The sequence below is a fragment of the Podarcis liolepis genome (genome assembly GCF_965112155.1).
Source record: "Podarcis liolepis genome assembly, chromosome: 14".
In the NCBI taxonomy this organism is placed as follows: Eukaryota; Metazoa; Chordata; class Lepidosauria; order Squamata; family Lacertidae; genus Podarcis; species Podarcis liolepis.
Window position 1 is genome coordinate 41,720,193 of NC_139569.1, and position 14,861 is coordinate 41,735,053.

The 14,861-nt window shown below is 42.5% G+C and overlaps 1 protein-coding gene across 2 annotated transcripts in view; it reads right to left on the reverse strand.

Annotated features, from left to right (window-relative positions):
• SEMA6D (semaphorin 6D) overlaps positions 1-14,861 on the reverse strand; it is a 441,595-nt gene that overhangs the window by 273,411 nt on the left and 153,323 nt on the right. For both annotated transcript variants that reach the window (XM_083475634.1, XM_083475637.1), the window contains exon 3: positions 8,751-8,818. The gene's annotated coding sequence lies outside the window, so the exon portion shown is untranslated. The remainder of the gene's footprint in view (positions 1-8,750; positions 8,819-14,861) is intronic.

Consider the following 14,861-nt stretch of genomic DNA (forward strand, 5'->3'; position numbering starts at 1 on the left):
TAATAACATATTTCTGTTCTTTCCTTCCAAAACCAGATCTGGTTTTATAAGCTGCAAAATAATTCTCTTTGGAAGTATCCAAGTGCTAAGGATCTGTTTGCAGTAAATTTAATATCACTGTATAATTTGTATTAACTGGATGGAAGAGGTAATGGCATAATCATTTTTAGAGTGTTTAAATAGCATTGGATATTGATTCTAGTTGGGCCAAACTTCTAAGCTTTAATGGCAAAGCACATAAGCGCATGAAGTCATACCTATGAAACCTGGTTCAATTATTATTGTACTATATTTACTTAAAATATTTATATCTATACACTGCCTCTTTTCCTAAGAATGAATCTCTAAAATGGCTGGCGGTAGGAGATAATTGAGACATATATAAAACAGGATTTTTTAAAAAATAAAATAAAATAAATGCTGTGACGACTTATGAAGGTACTGGGCATTGATGGGGACTGGTGGGTAGGGGGTGAGTGGAGTCAATCTGGGTGGGGAGACACTTTGTCCAGATCCCTCTCAAACCTGGTGGTGCCTCTGATAGCAATATCCCATGGAGCTGCTTTGAGCTCTATGGAAGATAGAGGGAGGGTATAAATTAAAAACACTGGACAGGGGAGACCCAGATTCAAGTCTGCACTCAGACATGATGCTCACAATGTGGCCTTAGCTAGCCTATTTGTGTGTTCAGACCCAGAAACCTCCCCCCCCCCCTAAATAAATTCACACAAGACTCAAATTTTGGTTCTGGTTTTTGGCAGAATTTAGGCCACAAGTTTATTGACTGCAGAAAGTAAGTGGTTGCATAGGCTCGGGTTCGACTAGCTCCCTGCCATGCAGGTAGCGCTGACCCAGGTTCCACCATAGGTCAGCCAAGGGTGAACACCTGGATAAGTGGAAAGCTGGGAATGGGCTAACTCCGCCACCCAAATGTCCCCCTGGACTTAGGCACGGGGACAACCCCCTCTCAGGGGTTGACCAAACCATCGAGTCCCTGGATTCCTTTAACGGAATACCCTTCACATAGGGATGGCGAGAGCGTTCTCCCATCCCTATCACCTGAACCAGAGCCTATCCACAACCTTACAATTTGTGACGATTTGCTACGCGGCAGGCGAAACCCAATTGGCAACAGCCAATCAGCCAAGTGGGGAAAATTCCTGCTGTGCCCCTGTCCCAATGACAGACGACACATGACAGCATAGCAAGGTCAAGCGCACAGGCCTAAATATAGGGAGAGGTGGGTGGGTGTTCTGAAAGAGGAAGCTCTGGGTCACGTGCATGGGCATAAATAGGTCCCTCAAACCATTTGGACTGCGTCCCATTGGCCAGATTGTACCCAGTTTTGAGGGACCTACCAATTGAGTATTGTGGCTTACCAATTGAACCCACCCACAACACAGGGTGTCGGTTGTCCAGGTCTCACTGCAATACATGCCGTCTTTAAGGGAGGACCCAATTTCACAGGGTTGTTGTGAAGATATGGCAGCCGAAGGGCAGGGGAACAACTGTGCATGCCACCTTGAAAGGGTTATAAATATGAATAACCAATAGTGATTTATCATTGATATTATTTTGTAAATATTACTTTATACTTCCTTACAAGTCAGAGTTCAGCCTTAAGCCTCAGTGTCGAAGACTGCACTGATCAGTCAGCCGAATCTACATTTTATGCCCGAGGACTTCACTGGGAGCCTTAATGACAACAGGCTGATGTTATATTTGGGGTACATTATTCATTGCATCATTTGCAGATTAAACACTTGGTATCAGCTCCACTCTCAAGAAGAAAAGACATAAAGCTAACGTATTACACAAAGCAATAATCCTCTATTGAGACATCGTACAATAGCGCTGGTAACATTAGTAGGCAATATTTATTATAAACAAAAGGCGCTATTGAGGTTTTCAGCTCATTAGAGGGAGGTCTGGGCAGATGACTGCATTATGGGAAATCTAAAGGGTTGTGAAAGGAAAGATTTGTTTATCCACAAATGCATCCTCATAGATAAATTTGGAAGATCATTAGGCATTTTTTAAAAAGGAGCTGAGATATATATTTGTATTCTTTATTGGTGATGCTGGATTTTTAGCAGGGGAACAGGCAATAAACACTGAAAAACAAGAAATAGTTTTTAGCTTGATGACACTGTGTAAACCACCAATTTCCAAACTGTCTCTGAGGTTTCCTGGGCAGCTTTAAAGGCAGCAGAGGAGAATCTGGAGCCCACTAGATGTTGTTGGGCTCCAACTCTCATTCACCCCAGTTTGCATGGCCAAGGATGATGGGACCAAGGACAGGAGAATCTGTCAAGTCCAGTCTCTATTTTCCCTATCCTAAATTCAGGTCTAATATGCATTTTGCTTGAAATGCACATTTTTTTGCAAAGCAATATTTGCTAGTATGATGCATTTTTTGTACGTTGCATTTTGACTAGAGAACTGCATTGCAAAATTTGGGGAAATGAGGATGACTGTTTCAGTTTTCCTGTTGTTTTGAAAAGTGTGAATTAGGTAAAGGTAAAGGGACCCCTGACCATTAGGTCCAGTCGTGGCCGACTCTGGGGCTGCAGCGCTCATCTTGCTTTATTGGCCGAAGGAGCCAGCCTACAGCTTCCGGGTCATGTGGCCAGCATGACTAAGCCGCATCTGGCAAACGAGCGCAGTGCACGGAAACACCGTTTACCTTCCCGCTGGAGTGGTACCTATTTATCTACTTGCACTTTGACATGCTTTCGAACTGCTAGATTGGCAGGAACAGGGACCGAGCAATGGTAGCTCACCCCATCGCGGGGATTCGAACCGCCAACCTTCTGATCAGCAAGTCCTAGGCTCTGTGGTTTAACCCACAGCGCCACCCGCGTCCCTGTGAATTAGGTAGGTTTGCCTTTAATTGCAAACTGAATCAAATTTCTCCTCCATCTCTAAGTAGTCAAGAAACAACTGTTAGAGGGCCACAGACCGACCGCTCCATTCACAAGTCTCACTGTTGTGATCTATGAATGGGGTCAAGAAATGGTGGATTTCCTGTGATGCACTGCTGCAGAGAAATGTTGACTATGTTGACTATGGGGTTCACCCAAGTGGCCCTATAGGGGCTAGCTAACATGGTGTTTGAACTGGCTGCCCACCCTCAAAAAGACTTCAGAAGTGTTAAGCAAATCTATTATTTCTGCCTTTCAAGTCACGTTAGGCAAATTCATTTCCCAGGAGGTGGAGGATTAACTAGTAGACTGGGTTTTTCTCCATCTTCCTTTCAACACTGACTGCACTGGAAGACACGTAATGAACTAATTATATAAATCAAGATTTTGGGGGCGGCCTACTTATTTTGTGTCTGGTTTACAGATACAGGAAATCTGGTGATGGAATGGCTTTGCCGCTTCAAATACAGCTGGGGCTATGGGATACACTTTGAACGACTCTCTCTGTGAAAAAACTCTCCCAAAAAGATAAAAGTAGCCCAACAAGGAATGAGCCCAATATGCCTTTAAAAAACAAACAAACAAAAACGTTTACATTGTGAAATGTTCAAAATGGGGACAAAACGACAGGACGAGTATGACAGCCTCAGGATTCTGACCACCTCATTCTGCCACAGGTGGAGGAGACTAGGCTTGCATTCAGACATGGGGACTGTAGCATTAGTTTTCCTATTTATAATCCCAATGCTTCTTTCCCAGATCCCAATGTTCCCTTTTCACTTTATTTATGTGTTGTACTGTGTTGACTGTGGCTCTTTGATCAATATACCACCATGTTACGCTAAAGTTCCAATGGTGGGAGGAAACTGCATGCCGGGATACAACCCCCGATTTTGTCGTCGTATGAAATTACAATGCAAAACCTCTATGATTTTCCAGGTTTAACGTGTTTGCAAATTGATTTTATTTTTTTTAATGAAAGCGAACAATACGGAAATGAGCACTAAACGTCCTTTACATTCTGCTAGGTTTCCAGTAGCAGCATTTACATTGTGTGAAAGATGACACAAAACGTGGAAATTGTCAGGCAAGGAAACATCAGGAAAACAGAATGAAGTGTTGTCTGAAAGCCGCCTACGCCTTGACCCTCAAGAGCAGGAATGTACCATATCAGCAAGTACTAGCGCCAACATAGGTTTTACCGATCGGATAGGACAAGGTTTCACATTTCAAAGGCACACAATAGCCTTCTTTAGTCATTCAACTTCCAAGGAATGAGTGGGAGAGCAGGATTGAGCCCAATAGCCTTCCCCATTCCGTCAGTCTCCATGTGTATGCAAACGTGTGTTGGTGTGCATGCTGAACAGAGTCTTTGACCTGGGTGAAAGAAAGCCTAGTTTTGCTCCTGCCTGGGGGCCAGATGGAAAGGCTTAGAGGGCCACATTTGACCCCTGGGACCTGATGTTCTCCAACCTTGGCATGGCTACAGTTAAGAAGAACCATCTCTTATTGGGAAGGCTGGTCAACTAAACTCATCACAAGTGTACCTAAATTCTAGTTTCTAACCAACTGTTAACTTCCAGAAAGTTCTAAAACCACTCATTAATTTCAAACAACAAAACCCAGCAGTGAAGCAGCAGACCAAACCCACCATATTCTAAAAGAATCCAGGATCCATCCTCCTCCAACCCCCATTAATGACAGAATAACCCACTACTGATTTGGCTTGGGACTGGAGCTCCAGTTGTTAACTTTTGCAAGTGGGCAAATATTAGAGAAGTTAAGATAAGAAAGTAGGGCTTGGAAGCCTATTTTCTTCTCATTTCTGCATTGCATGTGGCATAAAAATAGATTCCTTTTGTTTCCGTAATGGATTTTACAAAGCAATCGCAGTGGGCTGGCAGCTCTGCAATCTGACAAAACAAATATTTCTTTTCACGGAAAAGTACATATGAGTTCCCACCACCCCCATCACCCAAAAAATCTCGTGAAGCTTTTCAGAACCCAGCACACGTCCTTTCCTTTTCGCAACTCATTTTCCCCTCTTTTTGTGACAACTGAGGCAATAATTCACAGCTCACTGGGTCTCCTAAATAACCCCCTTTATATTTACATGGTAGGCACCCCCCATTACCCAGCAGGAATCAGCTGTACTGGCAGCCAGTCATTACACATTCTTAAGATGCTGGAAGTTTAACATACCCCTTCCCTAGTTAGCATCTTTCTTCTCTTTTCTTTTCTTTTCATTCATTCTTTCTAATAATAATAATAAATTCCCCTCACGTGGTTACTATCTTAAAACCATACAACAACATAACTGTGCCATTTTGCAATTTTCAAGTGCTTCCTTCTCTGGGCCTCATCCAGACTCCCACATTAAAGCTCAGATGTGTTTCATCATGCCAAAGACTGCTACTTCCCTTCCCTCCCCCTCCCTCTATAGGAGATTAAATGAGGCACTTGAGTTTCTTTGCGAAACTTTTCTAAGTGTCGACTCGCTCAGCCTTACGCACTGCAGTTAATTTAATCCGGAGGCATTCAGGAGTCTGGGAAAGAACAACACTTTCACCCGTCGCTAAATAACGAGAGCTTTCTTGAGAGGCCAAAAATGAACTTGAAAAGGAAAGGGGGGGGGATATCTATCTGTATATACAGTACATGAAAGATACATTGTTTGGTTCCAGAAAAGAGTTCTTTAAAAACCAATTTAGCAGTTGGTATGGAGGATTAACTACTAAGATTCCTGGGTTCAGACAGATTTCTTATCAACCCTAATTTTATCCTGGATTTTTAAAAAGGACCTTAATTTAAACTGTATCTTGGTGTCTCCATATGTCTGCCAGAGTCAACTACGTGCCTCTGCATCTCCTACATCTGGTATCAGCCGCACCAGGTGACTAAAGCCATGCAATCCTCAGATCTTGGGGTGCAGCTCCACCTACTGAACCTGCATCCATTCCAGTGTCCATAAAAAGCCACAGGGAGAAAGCATATTCTTTACTCCTCCCCCCACATCCTCCAATCAACTTAAGTGACTCCTATGAACCCATCTGTCTGTAAGTTTGGAAGTTTTGTACCTAAGCACCCCTTTCTCAGGCCTGCTATATCCATACCCACAAAACACAAGGGGAGTGTAGAGTGATTTTTATTTGAATACACCCTTAAAAAAACCACCTATAATTGCTGTTGGGAGAAGAACAAATGCAGCTATCATTCTGAAATTTGCTTCAATGCAAGGACAACCATGCCTGAAAATTTTATCCAATTCTGGCAGAAAATTAAAAATGTTAAAGATGCCCAGCTGAAGAGCTCCTAGATGGATTTTCCTGTAATATGGTAAGCTTAATCTACTATCGAGAGGCTACCATGCCTGCAAATTTCATCCATTTCTGTCCAAAGGGAAAAAAGAGACATATTTTATTAGTGAACAAGGTGGGAACTAGAGTTTGTTTTTCTTGAAGCAGAATTGACCCTGAGTCAAATTGAGCAGAATACAAAGCACCTGGGGAAGAGGCGAGCTGCTTCCCAAAGTGCAGATTCTAGGTCTGAAATGCATATTGAGGTTGGTGTACAGTCACTCTTATTGAACAGTCCTCTGAGATACTAATTGCTTGAGTTACTAGTCATCCATGAAGCATATGCCGAGCACATTCAAAATGGTTCAGAATTATCTCCCTAAGTCATAAATCTTTCATAGGTACAATTATGAGTGAACAGTGGTAGAAAAAGCACATGCAACAGTTGAAGTCAGGTTGGTTTACTGAAATAAAACTGCAAAATTAAATTTAGATGAACTTAATTAAAAGGGGAGAATTAATTTCATATGGACATTCATCACATGCCCATTGAAGCCCTTTCTTGTGTCAAGAAAATATATTGAAGTGTGAATTCAAAAGCCACATAAATGCTGAAGTGAAGTGTGAAGGGATGGACAAATAATGTAGTCTTGCTACGAGCGCATGATGTGGGTGCCACAACCCCCAGTCAAGTTACTGAAGAAATAATGCCCTTTTAAGAGACTGTTGACTCAATGTGGTGGCTGGTGCCCATTGAGGGTGCCGTGGCAGAAGGCAGAGAAACCAAACAGTAGGTGAAGCCAGAGCCATTGAGAGGCAGAACCAACTCGTTCTAGTTTTGTCCTCATCTTCCTCCCTGCTGAATACTGCAAAGGCAACACTGAGACTAAGTAGTAGATAGGTAGCCGTGTTGGTCTGCCATAGTCAAAATAAAAAAATTCCTTCCAATAGCACCTTAAAGACCAACTAAGTTAGTTCTTGGTATGAGCTTTCGTGTGCATGTATCTGAAGAAGTGTGCATGCACACGAAAGCTCATACCAAGAACTAACTTAGTTGGTCTTTAAGGTGCTATTGGAAGGAATTTTTTTATTTTGACTGAGACTAAGGAAAAGGAAGCTGACAACCCCCCAGGACTGATGGTAAGTAGGAAGGCAGACAGGTGGGGGCTGGTTGATTGCAGAGTGAGATCTTTGAAACAAGCCTCCATTGATCTCAATGGAAGTGTTGCTAGGGAACATGGTGAAAGGCTAATTTAAAATGGTACAGCCCTTCCAAAATGGTACCATGCCAGTTTTCACTTGAAAAGTTTTCATTGTTTGGAATGCCCACCCCGTGTTAATATCTGCCGACTAAGAGAGAAGGGTCCCCCCACAACCACCTTTCTTCAAGTTGCTAAGGTTTAACCTGGGTAGGAGAGGCCAGCATGGAGGGATGGTGCAGCAGATCAGCAGCGGAAATGGGGCAGAACAGCAGTGGCATTGGGGCTGCACAGATGCACCAGGGGAAGCAATGGATTGGCTCAGCTGGTGCCCCTGTACGGTCCTGACCTCACTGCTTCCCTACTGCCTGACTCTTACACCATCCTGGTAAGTGGGAGTAATGCCAGAGTCGGAAGGGCAGCTCTGTAGAATCAAACCATGACAGTAGCTGCTCCTGAACATGGGTCATGATTCTCATAAGAGAGTAACCAATCCACTCAATTCCCCCCCCCTTTATTCCAGCAGAGGTGTGTGTCTGTGTGTGAAGGGGAGGGGGTTGTTGCCTCTTCAACAACTGGAAATGAGGTTGTTTCCCCCCTTAAATCTACTTAAGGTGACCACTTTCACACTTAGGGTGGACACATGGAAAAAAGGGGAATCCATCAACAAAACAAAAAGGCAGTGCAGAATATGTTTTTGATTAGCATCCACGTTGCACATGCCAATTTACAGGTATATATGCAGGCACAGAACTACTGCTATAATTTAAATAGAAACAAAAGGCCCCTCACCCTAGAGGGGAAGACTGGGACCAGGCGAGCTGCTCAACCTGCTGACCTGGTGCTAACCAGCAGTTAAGACAACTTCAAGGCCCCTCCAGCAATCCCATCTTGGAGTTCCTTATCTCCAAACCAGAGAGCCTTTCAACCAGAGGACTCATTCAAACAGAGAATGCTCTCTGCACAGAGGGACACGTGGCGCCCTTGGAAATACTGCAACTCATCCAGAAACCTGGCAGCAGATCCTGATCTATCTTCTTGCCTCCAACTCAAGGTATATCCTGATAGATTTGGATCTCTTTTCTAAGTAAGGAAACGGGCAACTGAACTTCAATATTTTTACACTGTAAACCAACCTGTGATCTTTGGATGAGTGGCGGTATATAAATTGAATAAATAATAAGACTATTGGTGGCCCAGACCTTAAAGAATTAGCAACAGATCAGCGCTGCTATGAAGGCATGCCATCTCCATCTGTTAAGGGGAAAAGTCGAATTTTCCATGTGTCTTTATTCCCCCACAAGCACCAGGCATATGTCTCTAGCTCTTACCACTGATTCTTAAGCGGTTGGCGTTGATGCTCCCATACGGGCTGACCTCGGCTCAGATGCAGGCAAACCTGTTGAAGAGAGAGGAGAGAAGGGTATTAATGAAATAGATGCTTGTTTTCAAACTTCAGGCACACATGGGAAGTGTGGCTTGTCAATGGCTGGAAGGACGTTTAATGATGAAACCAGGGCGTCTTGCTGGCTCAGTCGCTCCCGAACTTGCACTGCAGAGCCACTCGCAGCAGAAGAGCCCGCCATGGCGCTCCGAAGAGCCCGCCATGGCGCTCCATGGCGCTCCGACCGACGGGCGGGATCTTCCCCGGACTCAACTCTCGGGCCCCGGACTCTCAGCCTGGCACCCCTAAGAGCTCAGCGCCCGGGTGCCCTGCACCCCTAGTGCCTATGGGTAAGATGGCCCTGGATGAAACCACTAAAAGAGGGAAATGAACACCCACAACAAGCACACGGCAGCTACAGAACCTGGCTACTGATTTCCCAGAGAGTACCGTATTTTTTGCACCATAACACTTACTTTTTTCCTCCTAAAAAGTAAGGGGAAATGTCTGTGCGTGTTATGGAGGGAATGCCTATGGGTGGCATGCCTACGGATTTTCCTCCTCTAAAAACTATGTGCGTGTTATGGTCGGGTGCGTGTTATAGAGCGAAAAATACGGTATTTTGATTAGAGGCATTGTGCCCTGATGCATACAGTCGCCACCACTCAACCAGGAAGGAATAACAGAGCACGGCATGGTTAGTTTTAATAAAGAACATTAAAAGATACATACAAAAAAATTAAAGGTCAGCACAGAGATGGACAATAAAGTACCAATTATTTCATTAAAATCCCCAAGATGCCTCCAAGTTCAGAGAAATTTCATTCCTCTCAGTTCTCCTTCGGGAATCTTTCTTCAAATATCAGAAAACAAGGATAAAGATCTGGCATTTTGCAAGGAGCATGCACTAAGGATGTTTTGACATAAATAATTATGATCGTATTATGTGGGGCCTACACACAGGCTGAGGGATGTTGCTGCTCATCCAGCCAAGGTCATACCCACACCACTTTTAAAGCCCTCTTACACCACTTTAATAGTCCTGGTTCCCTCCCGAGAGAACCTTGGGAACTGCACTTGCTTAAGGGTGTTGAGAGCTGTTAGGAAAGCCCACACAGAGCTCCAGTTTCCAGCACCCTTAATGAACAAAAGTTCCCATCATTCTTTGGGGGAAGAGCATTCTGTGGATGTGAGGTGGGTTCTCTGAGTACTTCACATAAACAATAAAGCACAACTCACAATAAAAGCGAACATGAAATAAACCACAAAAGCAAAAACCCCAGCAACTTGCCTACCCTCCCCAGCTAAAATCAGCATAAATCCCTGCAGCTAAAAGGGTAAAACCAGCATGAAGCTGAGCAAGGGGACAACAGTGCAAAAAACCCAACACAACCAGTGGATTCTAATAAAAAGAGCAGTGGTTCTCTTTACTTGCTGCCTAAACAGGGTGCCAACACTCAAAAGGCCTTCTCCTTAGGTGCAGTCCACTTCACTTTATTAGGTGGGGGAACCTTAGACGGGCCTCCAAAGAAGATATCAAGATTCAGGCATGTTTGTATGGGGCAAAGTGAGCCTTCATGAAACACAATTATCCTTCAACATTCTCTGAATTTTGCCAGGCCATTATCCAACCAAACAACACATACAAAAATGCATATATTGAGGGGAAATGGGCACAAATATGCATAAATTAGTGAAAATAGCCTCATCCGCACGATAAATCGAAAGCTATTGCACAACATTGTGGGAGGCAGTGGAAGACAGGAGTGCCGGGTGTGCTCTGGACCAAGGGGTCACGAAGAGTCGGACACGACTAAACGACTAAACAGCAACATAGCACAACAACTTTAAATAGTCAGGACTTCCCCAAAAGAATCCTGGGATCAAAAGTTTGTTAAGGGTGCTGAGCTTTTATTCCCCCACCCCCAAATTAGAAAAAGGTTACTCTTAGAAAAGCTTCTACTGATAGAATACAGTTGTTTACTGTTATTCAGAGCGCGAGTCTTAGAAGCACAAACCTGCCTTTGGGTATGAGGGAGAGTGAATACATCACTGGCTTATTTCTACTTCAATTCCAAGGCTACCGGAGTTGTTATCTGGTCAGCTGTGCTTTGTTTTACAAAATGATTGGTTAGGATTTTGGAAGTGTTACTCATTCAATAGTATAATGTCATTTTTAAAAAGATTGGCTTTTAATGTCAATGTTTGCTCTGTATTTGATTTTTTATTCTGTATAGAGTTCTGAAATTATTAATTTTGTTGTCTTTCAGTTCAGTTTGGTATGTTGCTAGACCTGTTTTGTATTGTATTTGACCTGCGCTTTGTAGGTTGGTCCCTTTGTACTGTGTCTTATTTTTATATTGTATATTAGTTTGAGTTTTTGTTTGTTTGATAATCAATCTTTGTATTGTATGTAGTTTTGATATTCTTTCGTACGGTACTTGTCCTCTGGTTTGTGCAATGTTCTGAAACTCTGTTATACTGTATTTAATTGTGATTTTCTGTAGATCGCTTTGAGAGTCTTTTGAATATAAAGCAGTTAAGATATTTACTAAATTTCACACACACACACACACACACACACACACACACACACCTTTTTACCTTCCTTGGTTTCCAAATAATGCCTTCAGCCACTCTGGAAGGAAAGTACAAAGAGATTCCTTATGCCAAGTGTCCATGTTTGTGGAGGTGGAAAATGTAGTACATTAGAGCTCATTTTTTGGGGAAGACCATTTGAGAACAAGTGCTTGCTGGACCCTGACTGATATTTGTGATCTGTTAACAAACCACAATAAAATATTTACAAACAAGGTGGCTCCTTTTACAGCAGCGGCTCAAGAAATTTGCCACGATTTTCCAAAGATGTCTGCCATGGACTGCAACAAGGACCATCTGCAATAGTATTTTGATGCTGTAGTCAATCTTGGTTTGCACTGATAATTATTAGGGTTGCATGTTATTAGTGTTATTATTAGTGCTATGTTTTGTCCCTGCTTTCCTGTTGCTTGTCCTGCTAGGAGTTTAGATTTGCTACTGATTTGTGATTGCCGGTACCTGCGCTATCCCCATGTTTTGTGATGGCCACTGTGCCACAGACAAATAAAACTGCTCAGCATCCCTGCCTTCATATCATCATAGCTTTTAAAAAAATCACCTGCAAAAATGGGGGCAACCTTATGTATGCTACAACAGCGGCAAGAGTCTGGTTAGCACAAGGATGGAAGAATGAGGAAATCCCAACAAAAGAACAGTGGCAAGAAAAATTGATGAGCTATGCGGAATTGGCCAAATTGACATACAAACTGTGTGATAAGGACAATCGTGACTTCAAGGAAGAATGGGAACTTTTAACAAATTACTTAAAAAGACAACAAAATGATCTGGACCCCTTGGCAGGTTTTGAATAAACATGGTGTTATGTACTGAGTTGAATAGGATCCCAAATGCAGCAGTCTGATTGGCCCTAGAACAAAAGGATTCAGAATGCAGCAGTCTGATTGGTACACAGGAGCCACCCAATCCAGCTCCAGGTGGAAGTGAATCCCCAACCTGATTGGCCTACAGGAGAATCCCTGAATTAGCCAATCACGTGGGACCCATTGTGTAAATAATGTATATAAAGCAGGCATTCTGGGGGAACTTCCATTCCTCCTCACCACTATGAGCTGAATAAAGAGCATGAAATCCACTCTCGACTCCGAGTATATTTTATATCCACAAATTTATTAGTTGAACACATGATAGATAAGGCAAGGATATGTGTAATTTTATAGCATGCAGAGAATAATATCTGCAAAGAAATCAGAGAGGGGAGCTGAGGGAAGTCCTGGGAGGGGGGGGGAGAGGGAGGGATGGGGGAGAAGGGGGAAAATAATGTAGTTGATTATTTGGATTGATAATTTGTTATGTTGAAATTGTTTAATAAAAATATTTTTTTAAAAAAACAAAACTAAAACGGGGGGCAACCATAACAGCTCAGTGGTAGAGCACCTGCCTTGCATGCAGAAGTTTGCAGGTTCATTTTCTGGTATCTCCAGACTTGGAACCCTAGAGATCCACTGACTCATGCTCACGCAGACACAGAAAGAAATTAATACCTTTTTTAAAAAAAATGAAAGCAATATTATATGTGTGCTCTCAAAATCTGATATGACATAGAGGAGCTGTGCAGTCACAGTAAGAGAACTCTGCAATTTAAAACTTTTATGTGTCAGGGTGGTCGGGGAGTGAACTATGTTTAACATTGGATTGCTTTTAATGCTGTAATATACATAGCAGCTTCGAGGGCTTTGCTATCAAGAAGACATACCTACAAGTGTAGAGGGTCATGTAAATCTCTGCAGGATCTGGTACGACAACGAGAGCTCTCCAACGAACAGCAATTTAAGCAAATGAACAAGGAGCTGCGGTCTGGTTTCATCAGCAGAGTGGTATATCTTGCCAGGGAACGGCATAGGAAGAGGAGGCAGCCGCCAGGGAACATTTTTGTGGACGAGTTCATCTTCATGCTCAAAAGACAGCAGTATGGCCCACCAGTACAATTAGTGTTCCAGTGATCCGAATCAGCTTCTGCATCTCTGGAGATAACAGTTGACTCATCCCAGGCAAAATGTGGGGCAAGTGAATTCACTTGCTTTGCTTTGTCGTTGTAAGACATATGTTGAAATAGATTCAACGCCAGTCCTGCTCAGAGGAGACTCATTGAAGTGAATGGATATGACTAGGAAAGGATAAAATTTACAGCCTGTAATGCTTTGAAGGAGAATATGATGAAAATGATGTATAGATGGTATATTACACCAGTGAAATTAGCTAAAATGTATAAGACAAATAATAAATGTTGGAAATGTAAAGAAAAAGAAGGAATGTTTTATCATATGTGATGGGAATGTAAAAAAGTAAAGAAAATTTCTGGGAAATGATATATAATGAGATGAAAAAGATGTTGAAATACACATTCTTAAAAAAAAACCAGAAGCATTTTTATTTGGTATTATAGGACAGGACATTAATAGGCAAGATGTTAAATTGTTTTTATATGCAACAACTGCGGCAAGAGTATTATTAGCCCAGAAATGGAAACAAGAAGAAATTCCGACGAAAGAAGAATGGCAGACAAAATTAATGGACTATGCAGAATTAGACAAAATGACAGGAAGGATTCGAAACCTGCGGGACCAGAGATTTACAGAAGATTGGAAGAAGTATGTGAATTATTTGAAGAGCAACTGTAATCAACAAATTACGCTAGTAGGACTACAATAAGTTTTGTAAGGAGAAATATACGAAGTGTTACAAAGTATAAAAAGATAGAGATATTGGTTATGAGTTTGAAATGTAATAGGGAAGATAAGAAATGCATACTGAGAGATTAGACTGGAAAATTTTCAGACAGGATTGATGGAAGTCAAAAATTTGAATAAGATGTAAAAGTATGTTTAATTACTGTTGGAAATGATATGTTAAAAAAACTAATAAAATTATATTTTAAAAAATGAAGTGAATGGATATGACAAGCTTAGGATATGACAAGCTTAGGTTCATTACGTGTATAGGTCGGTCTACTCTATTTTGGGTAGGATTTAGCTGGGGGGAAAACCCACTGTCCGTTCCTTTGGGAGATTCTTTTCAACTCTGAATATGTAGCTAGGCTAGAGTAGATGTTGGCCTCCAGTTGTCTGCAGAGTCTTACTCTCATCAGCCCCAATCAGCATGACCAATGGTCACCAGGACAGCTGTAGTCCAACAACACTGGAGGGGTATAGGTTGGCCACCACAATCTACATTGCATTACTAAGGGTTGTTGCGTGGCAAGTTCCCGCTTCCCCCCATCGGAAATAAAAACACATGACACCAATATTTTAGGTTAATGGGCGAAAAATGGCCACAACTTTATTGGTTACAGGTAATGAGCGGTATTGGCTTAGGCATTGGTCCTACTGACTATCCAGCTTCAGCCTGATTGCTTGAAGTCCGGGAAGGGTTAACCACCAGTAGGGGGAGTCCTGCTGATGCACATCAACTAGGAGTTCCCCCAGGGTCACCGCTTGGGGGC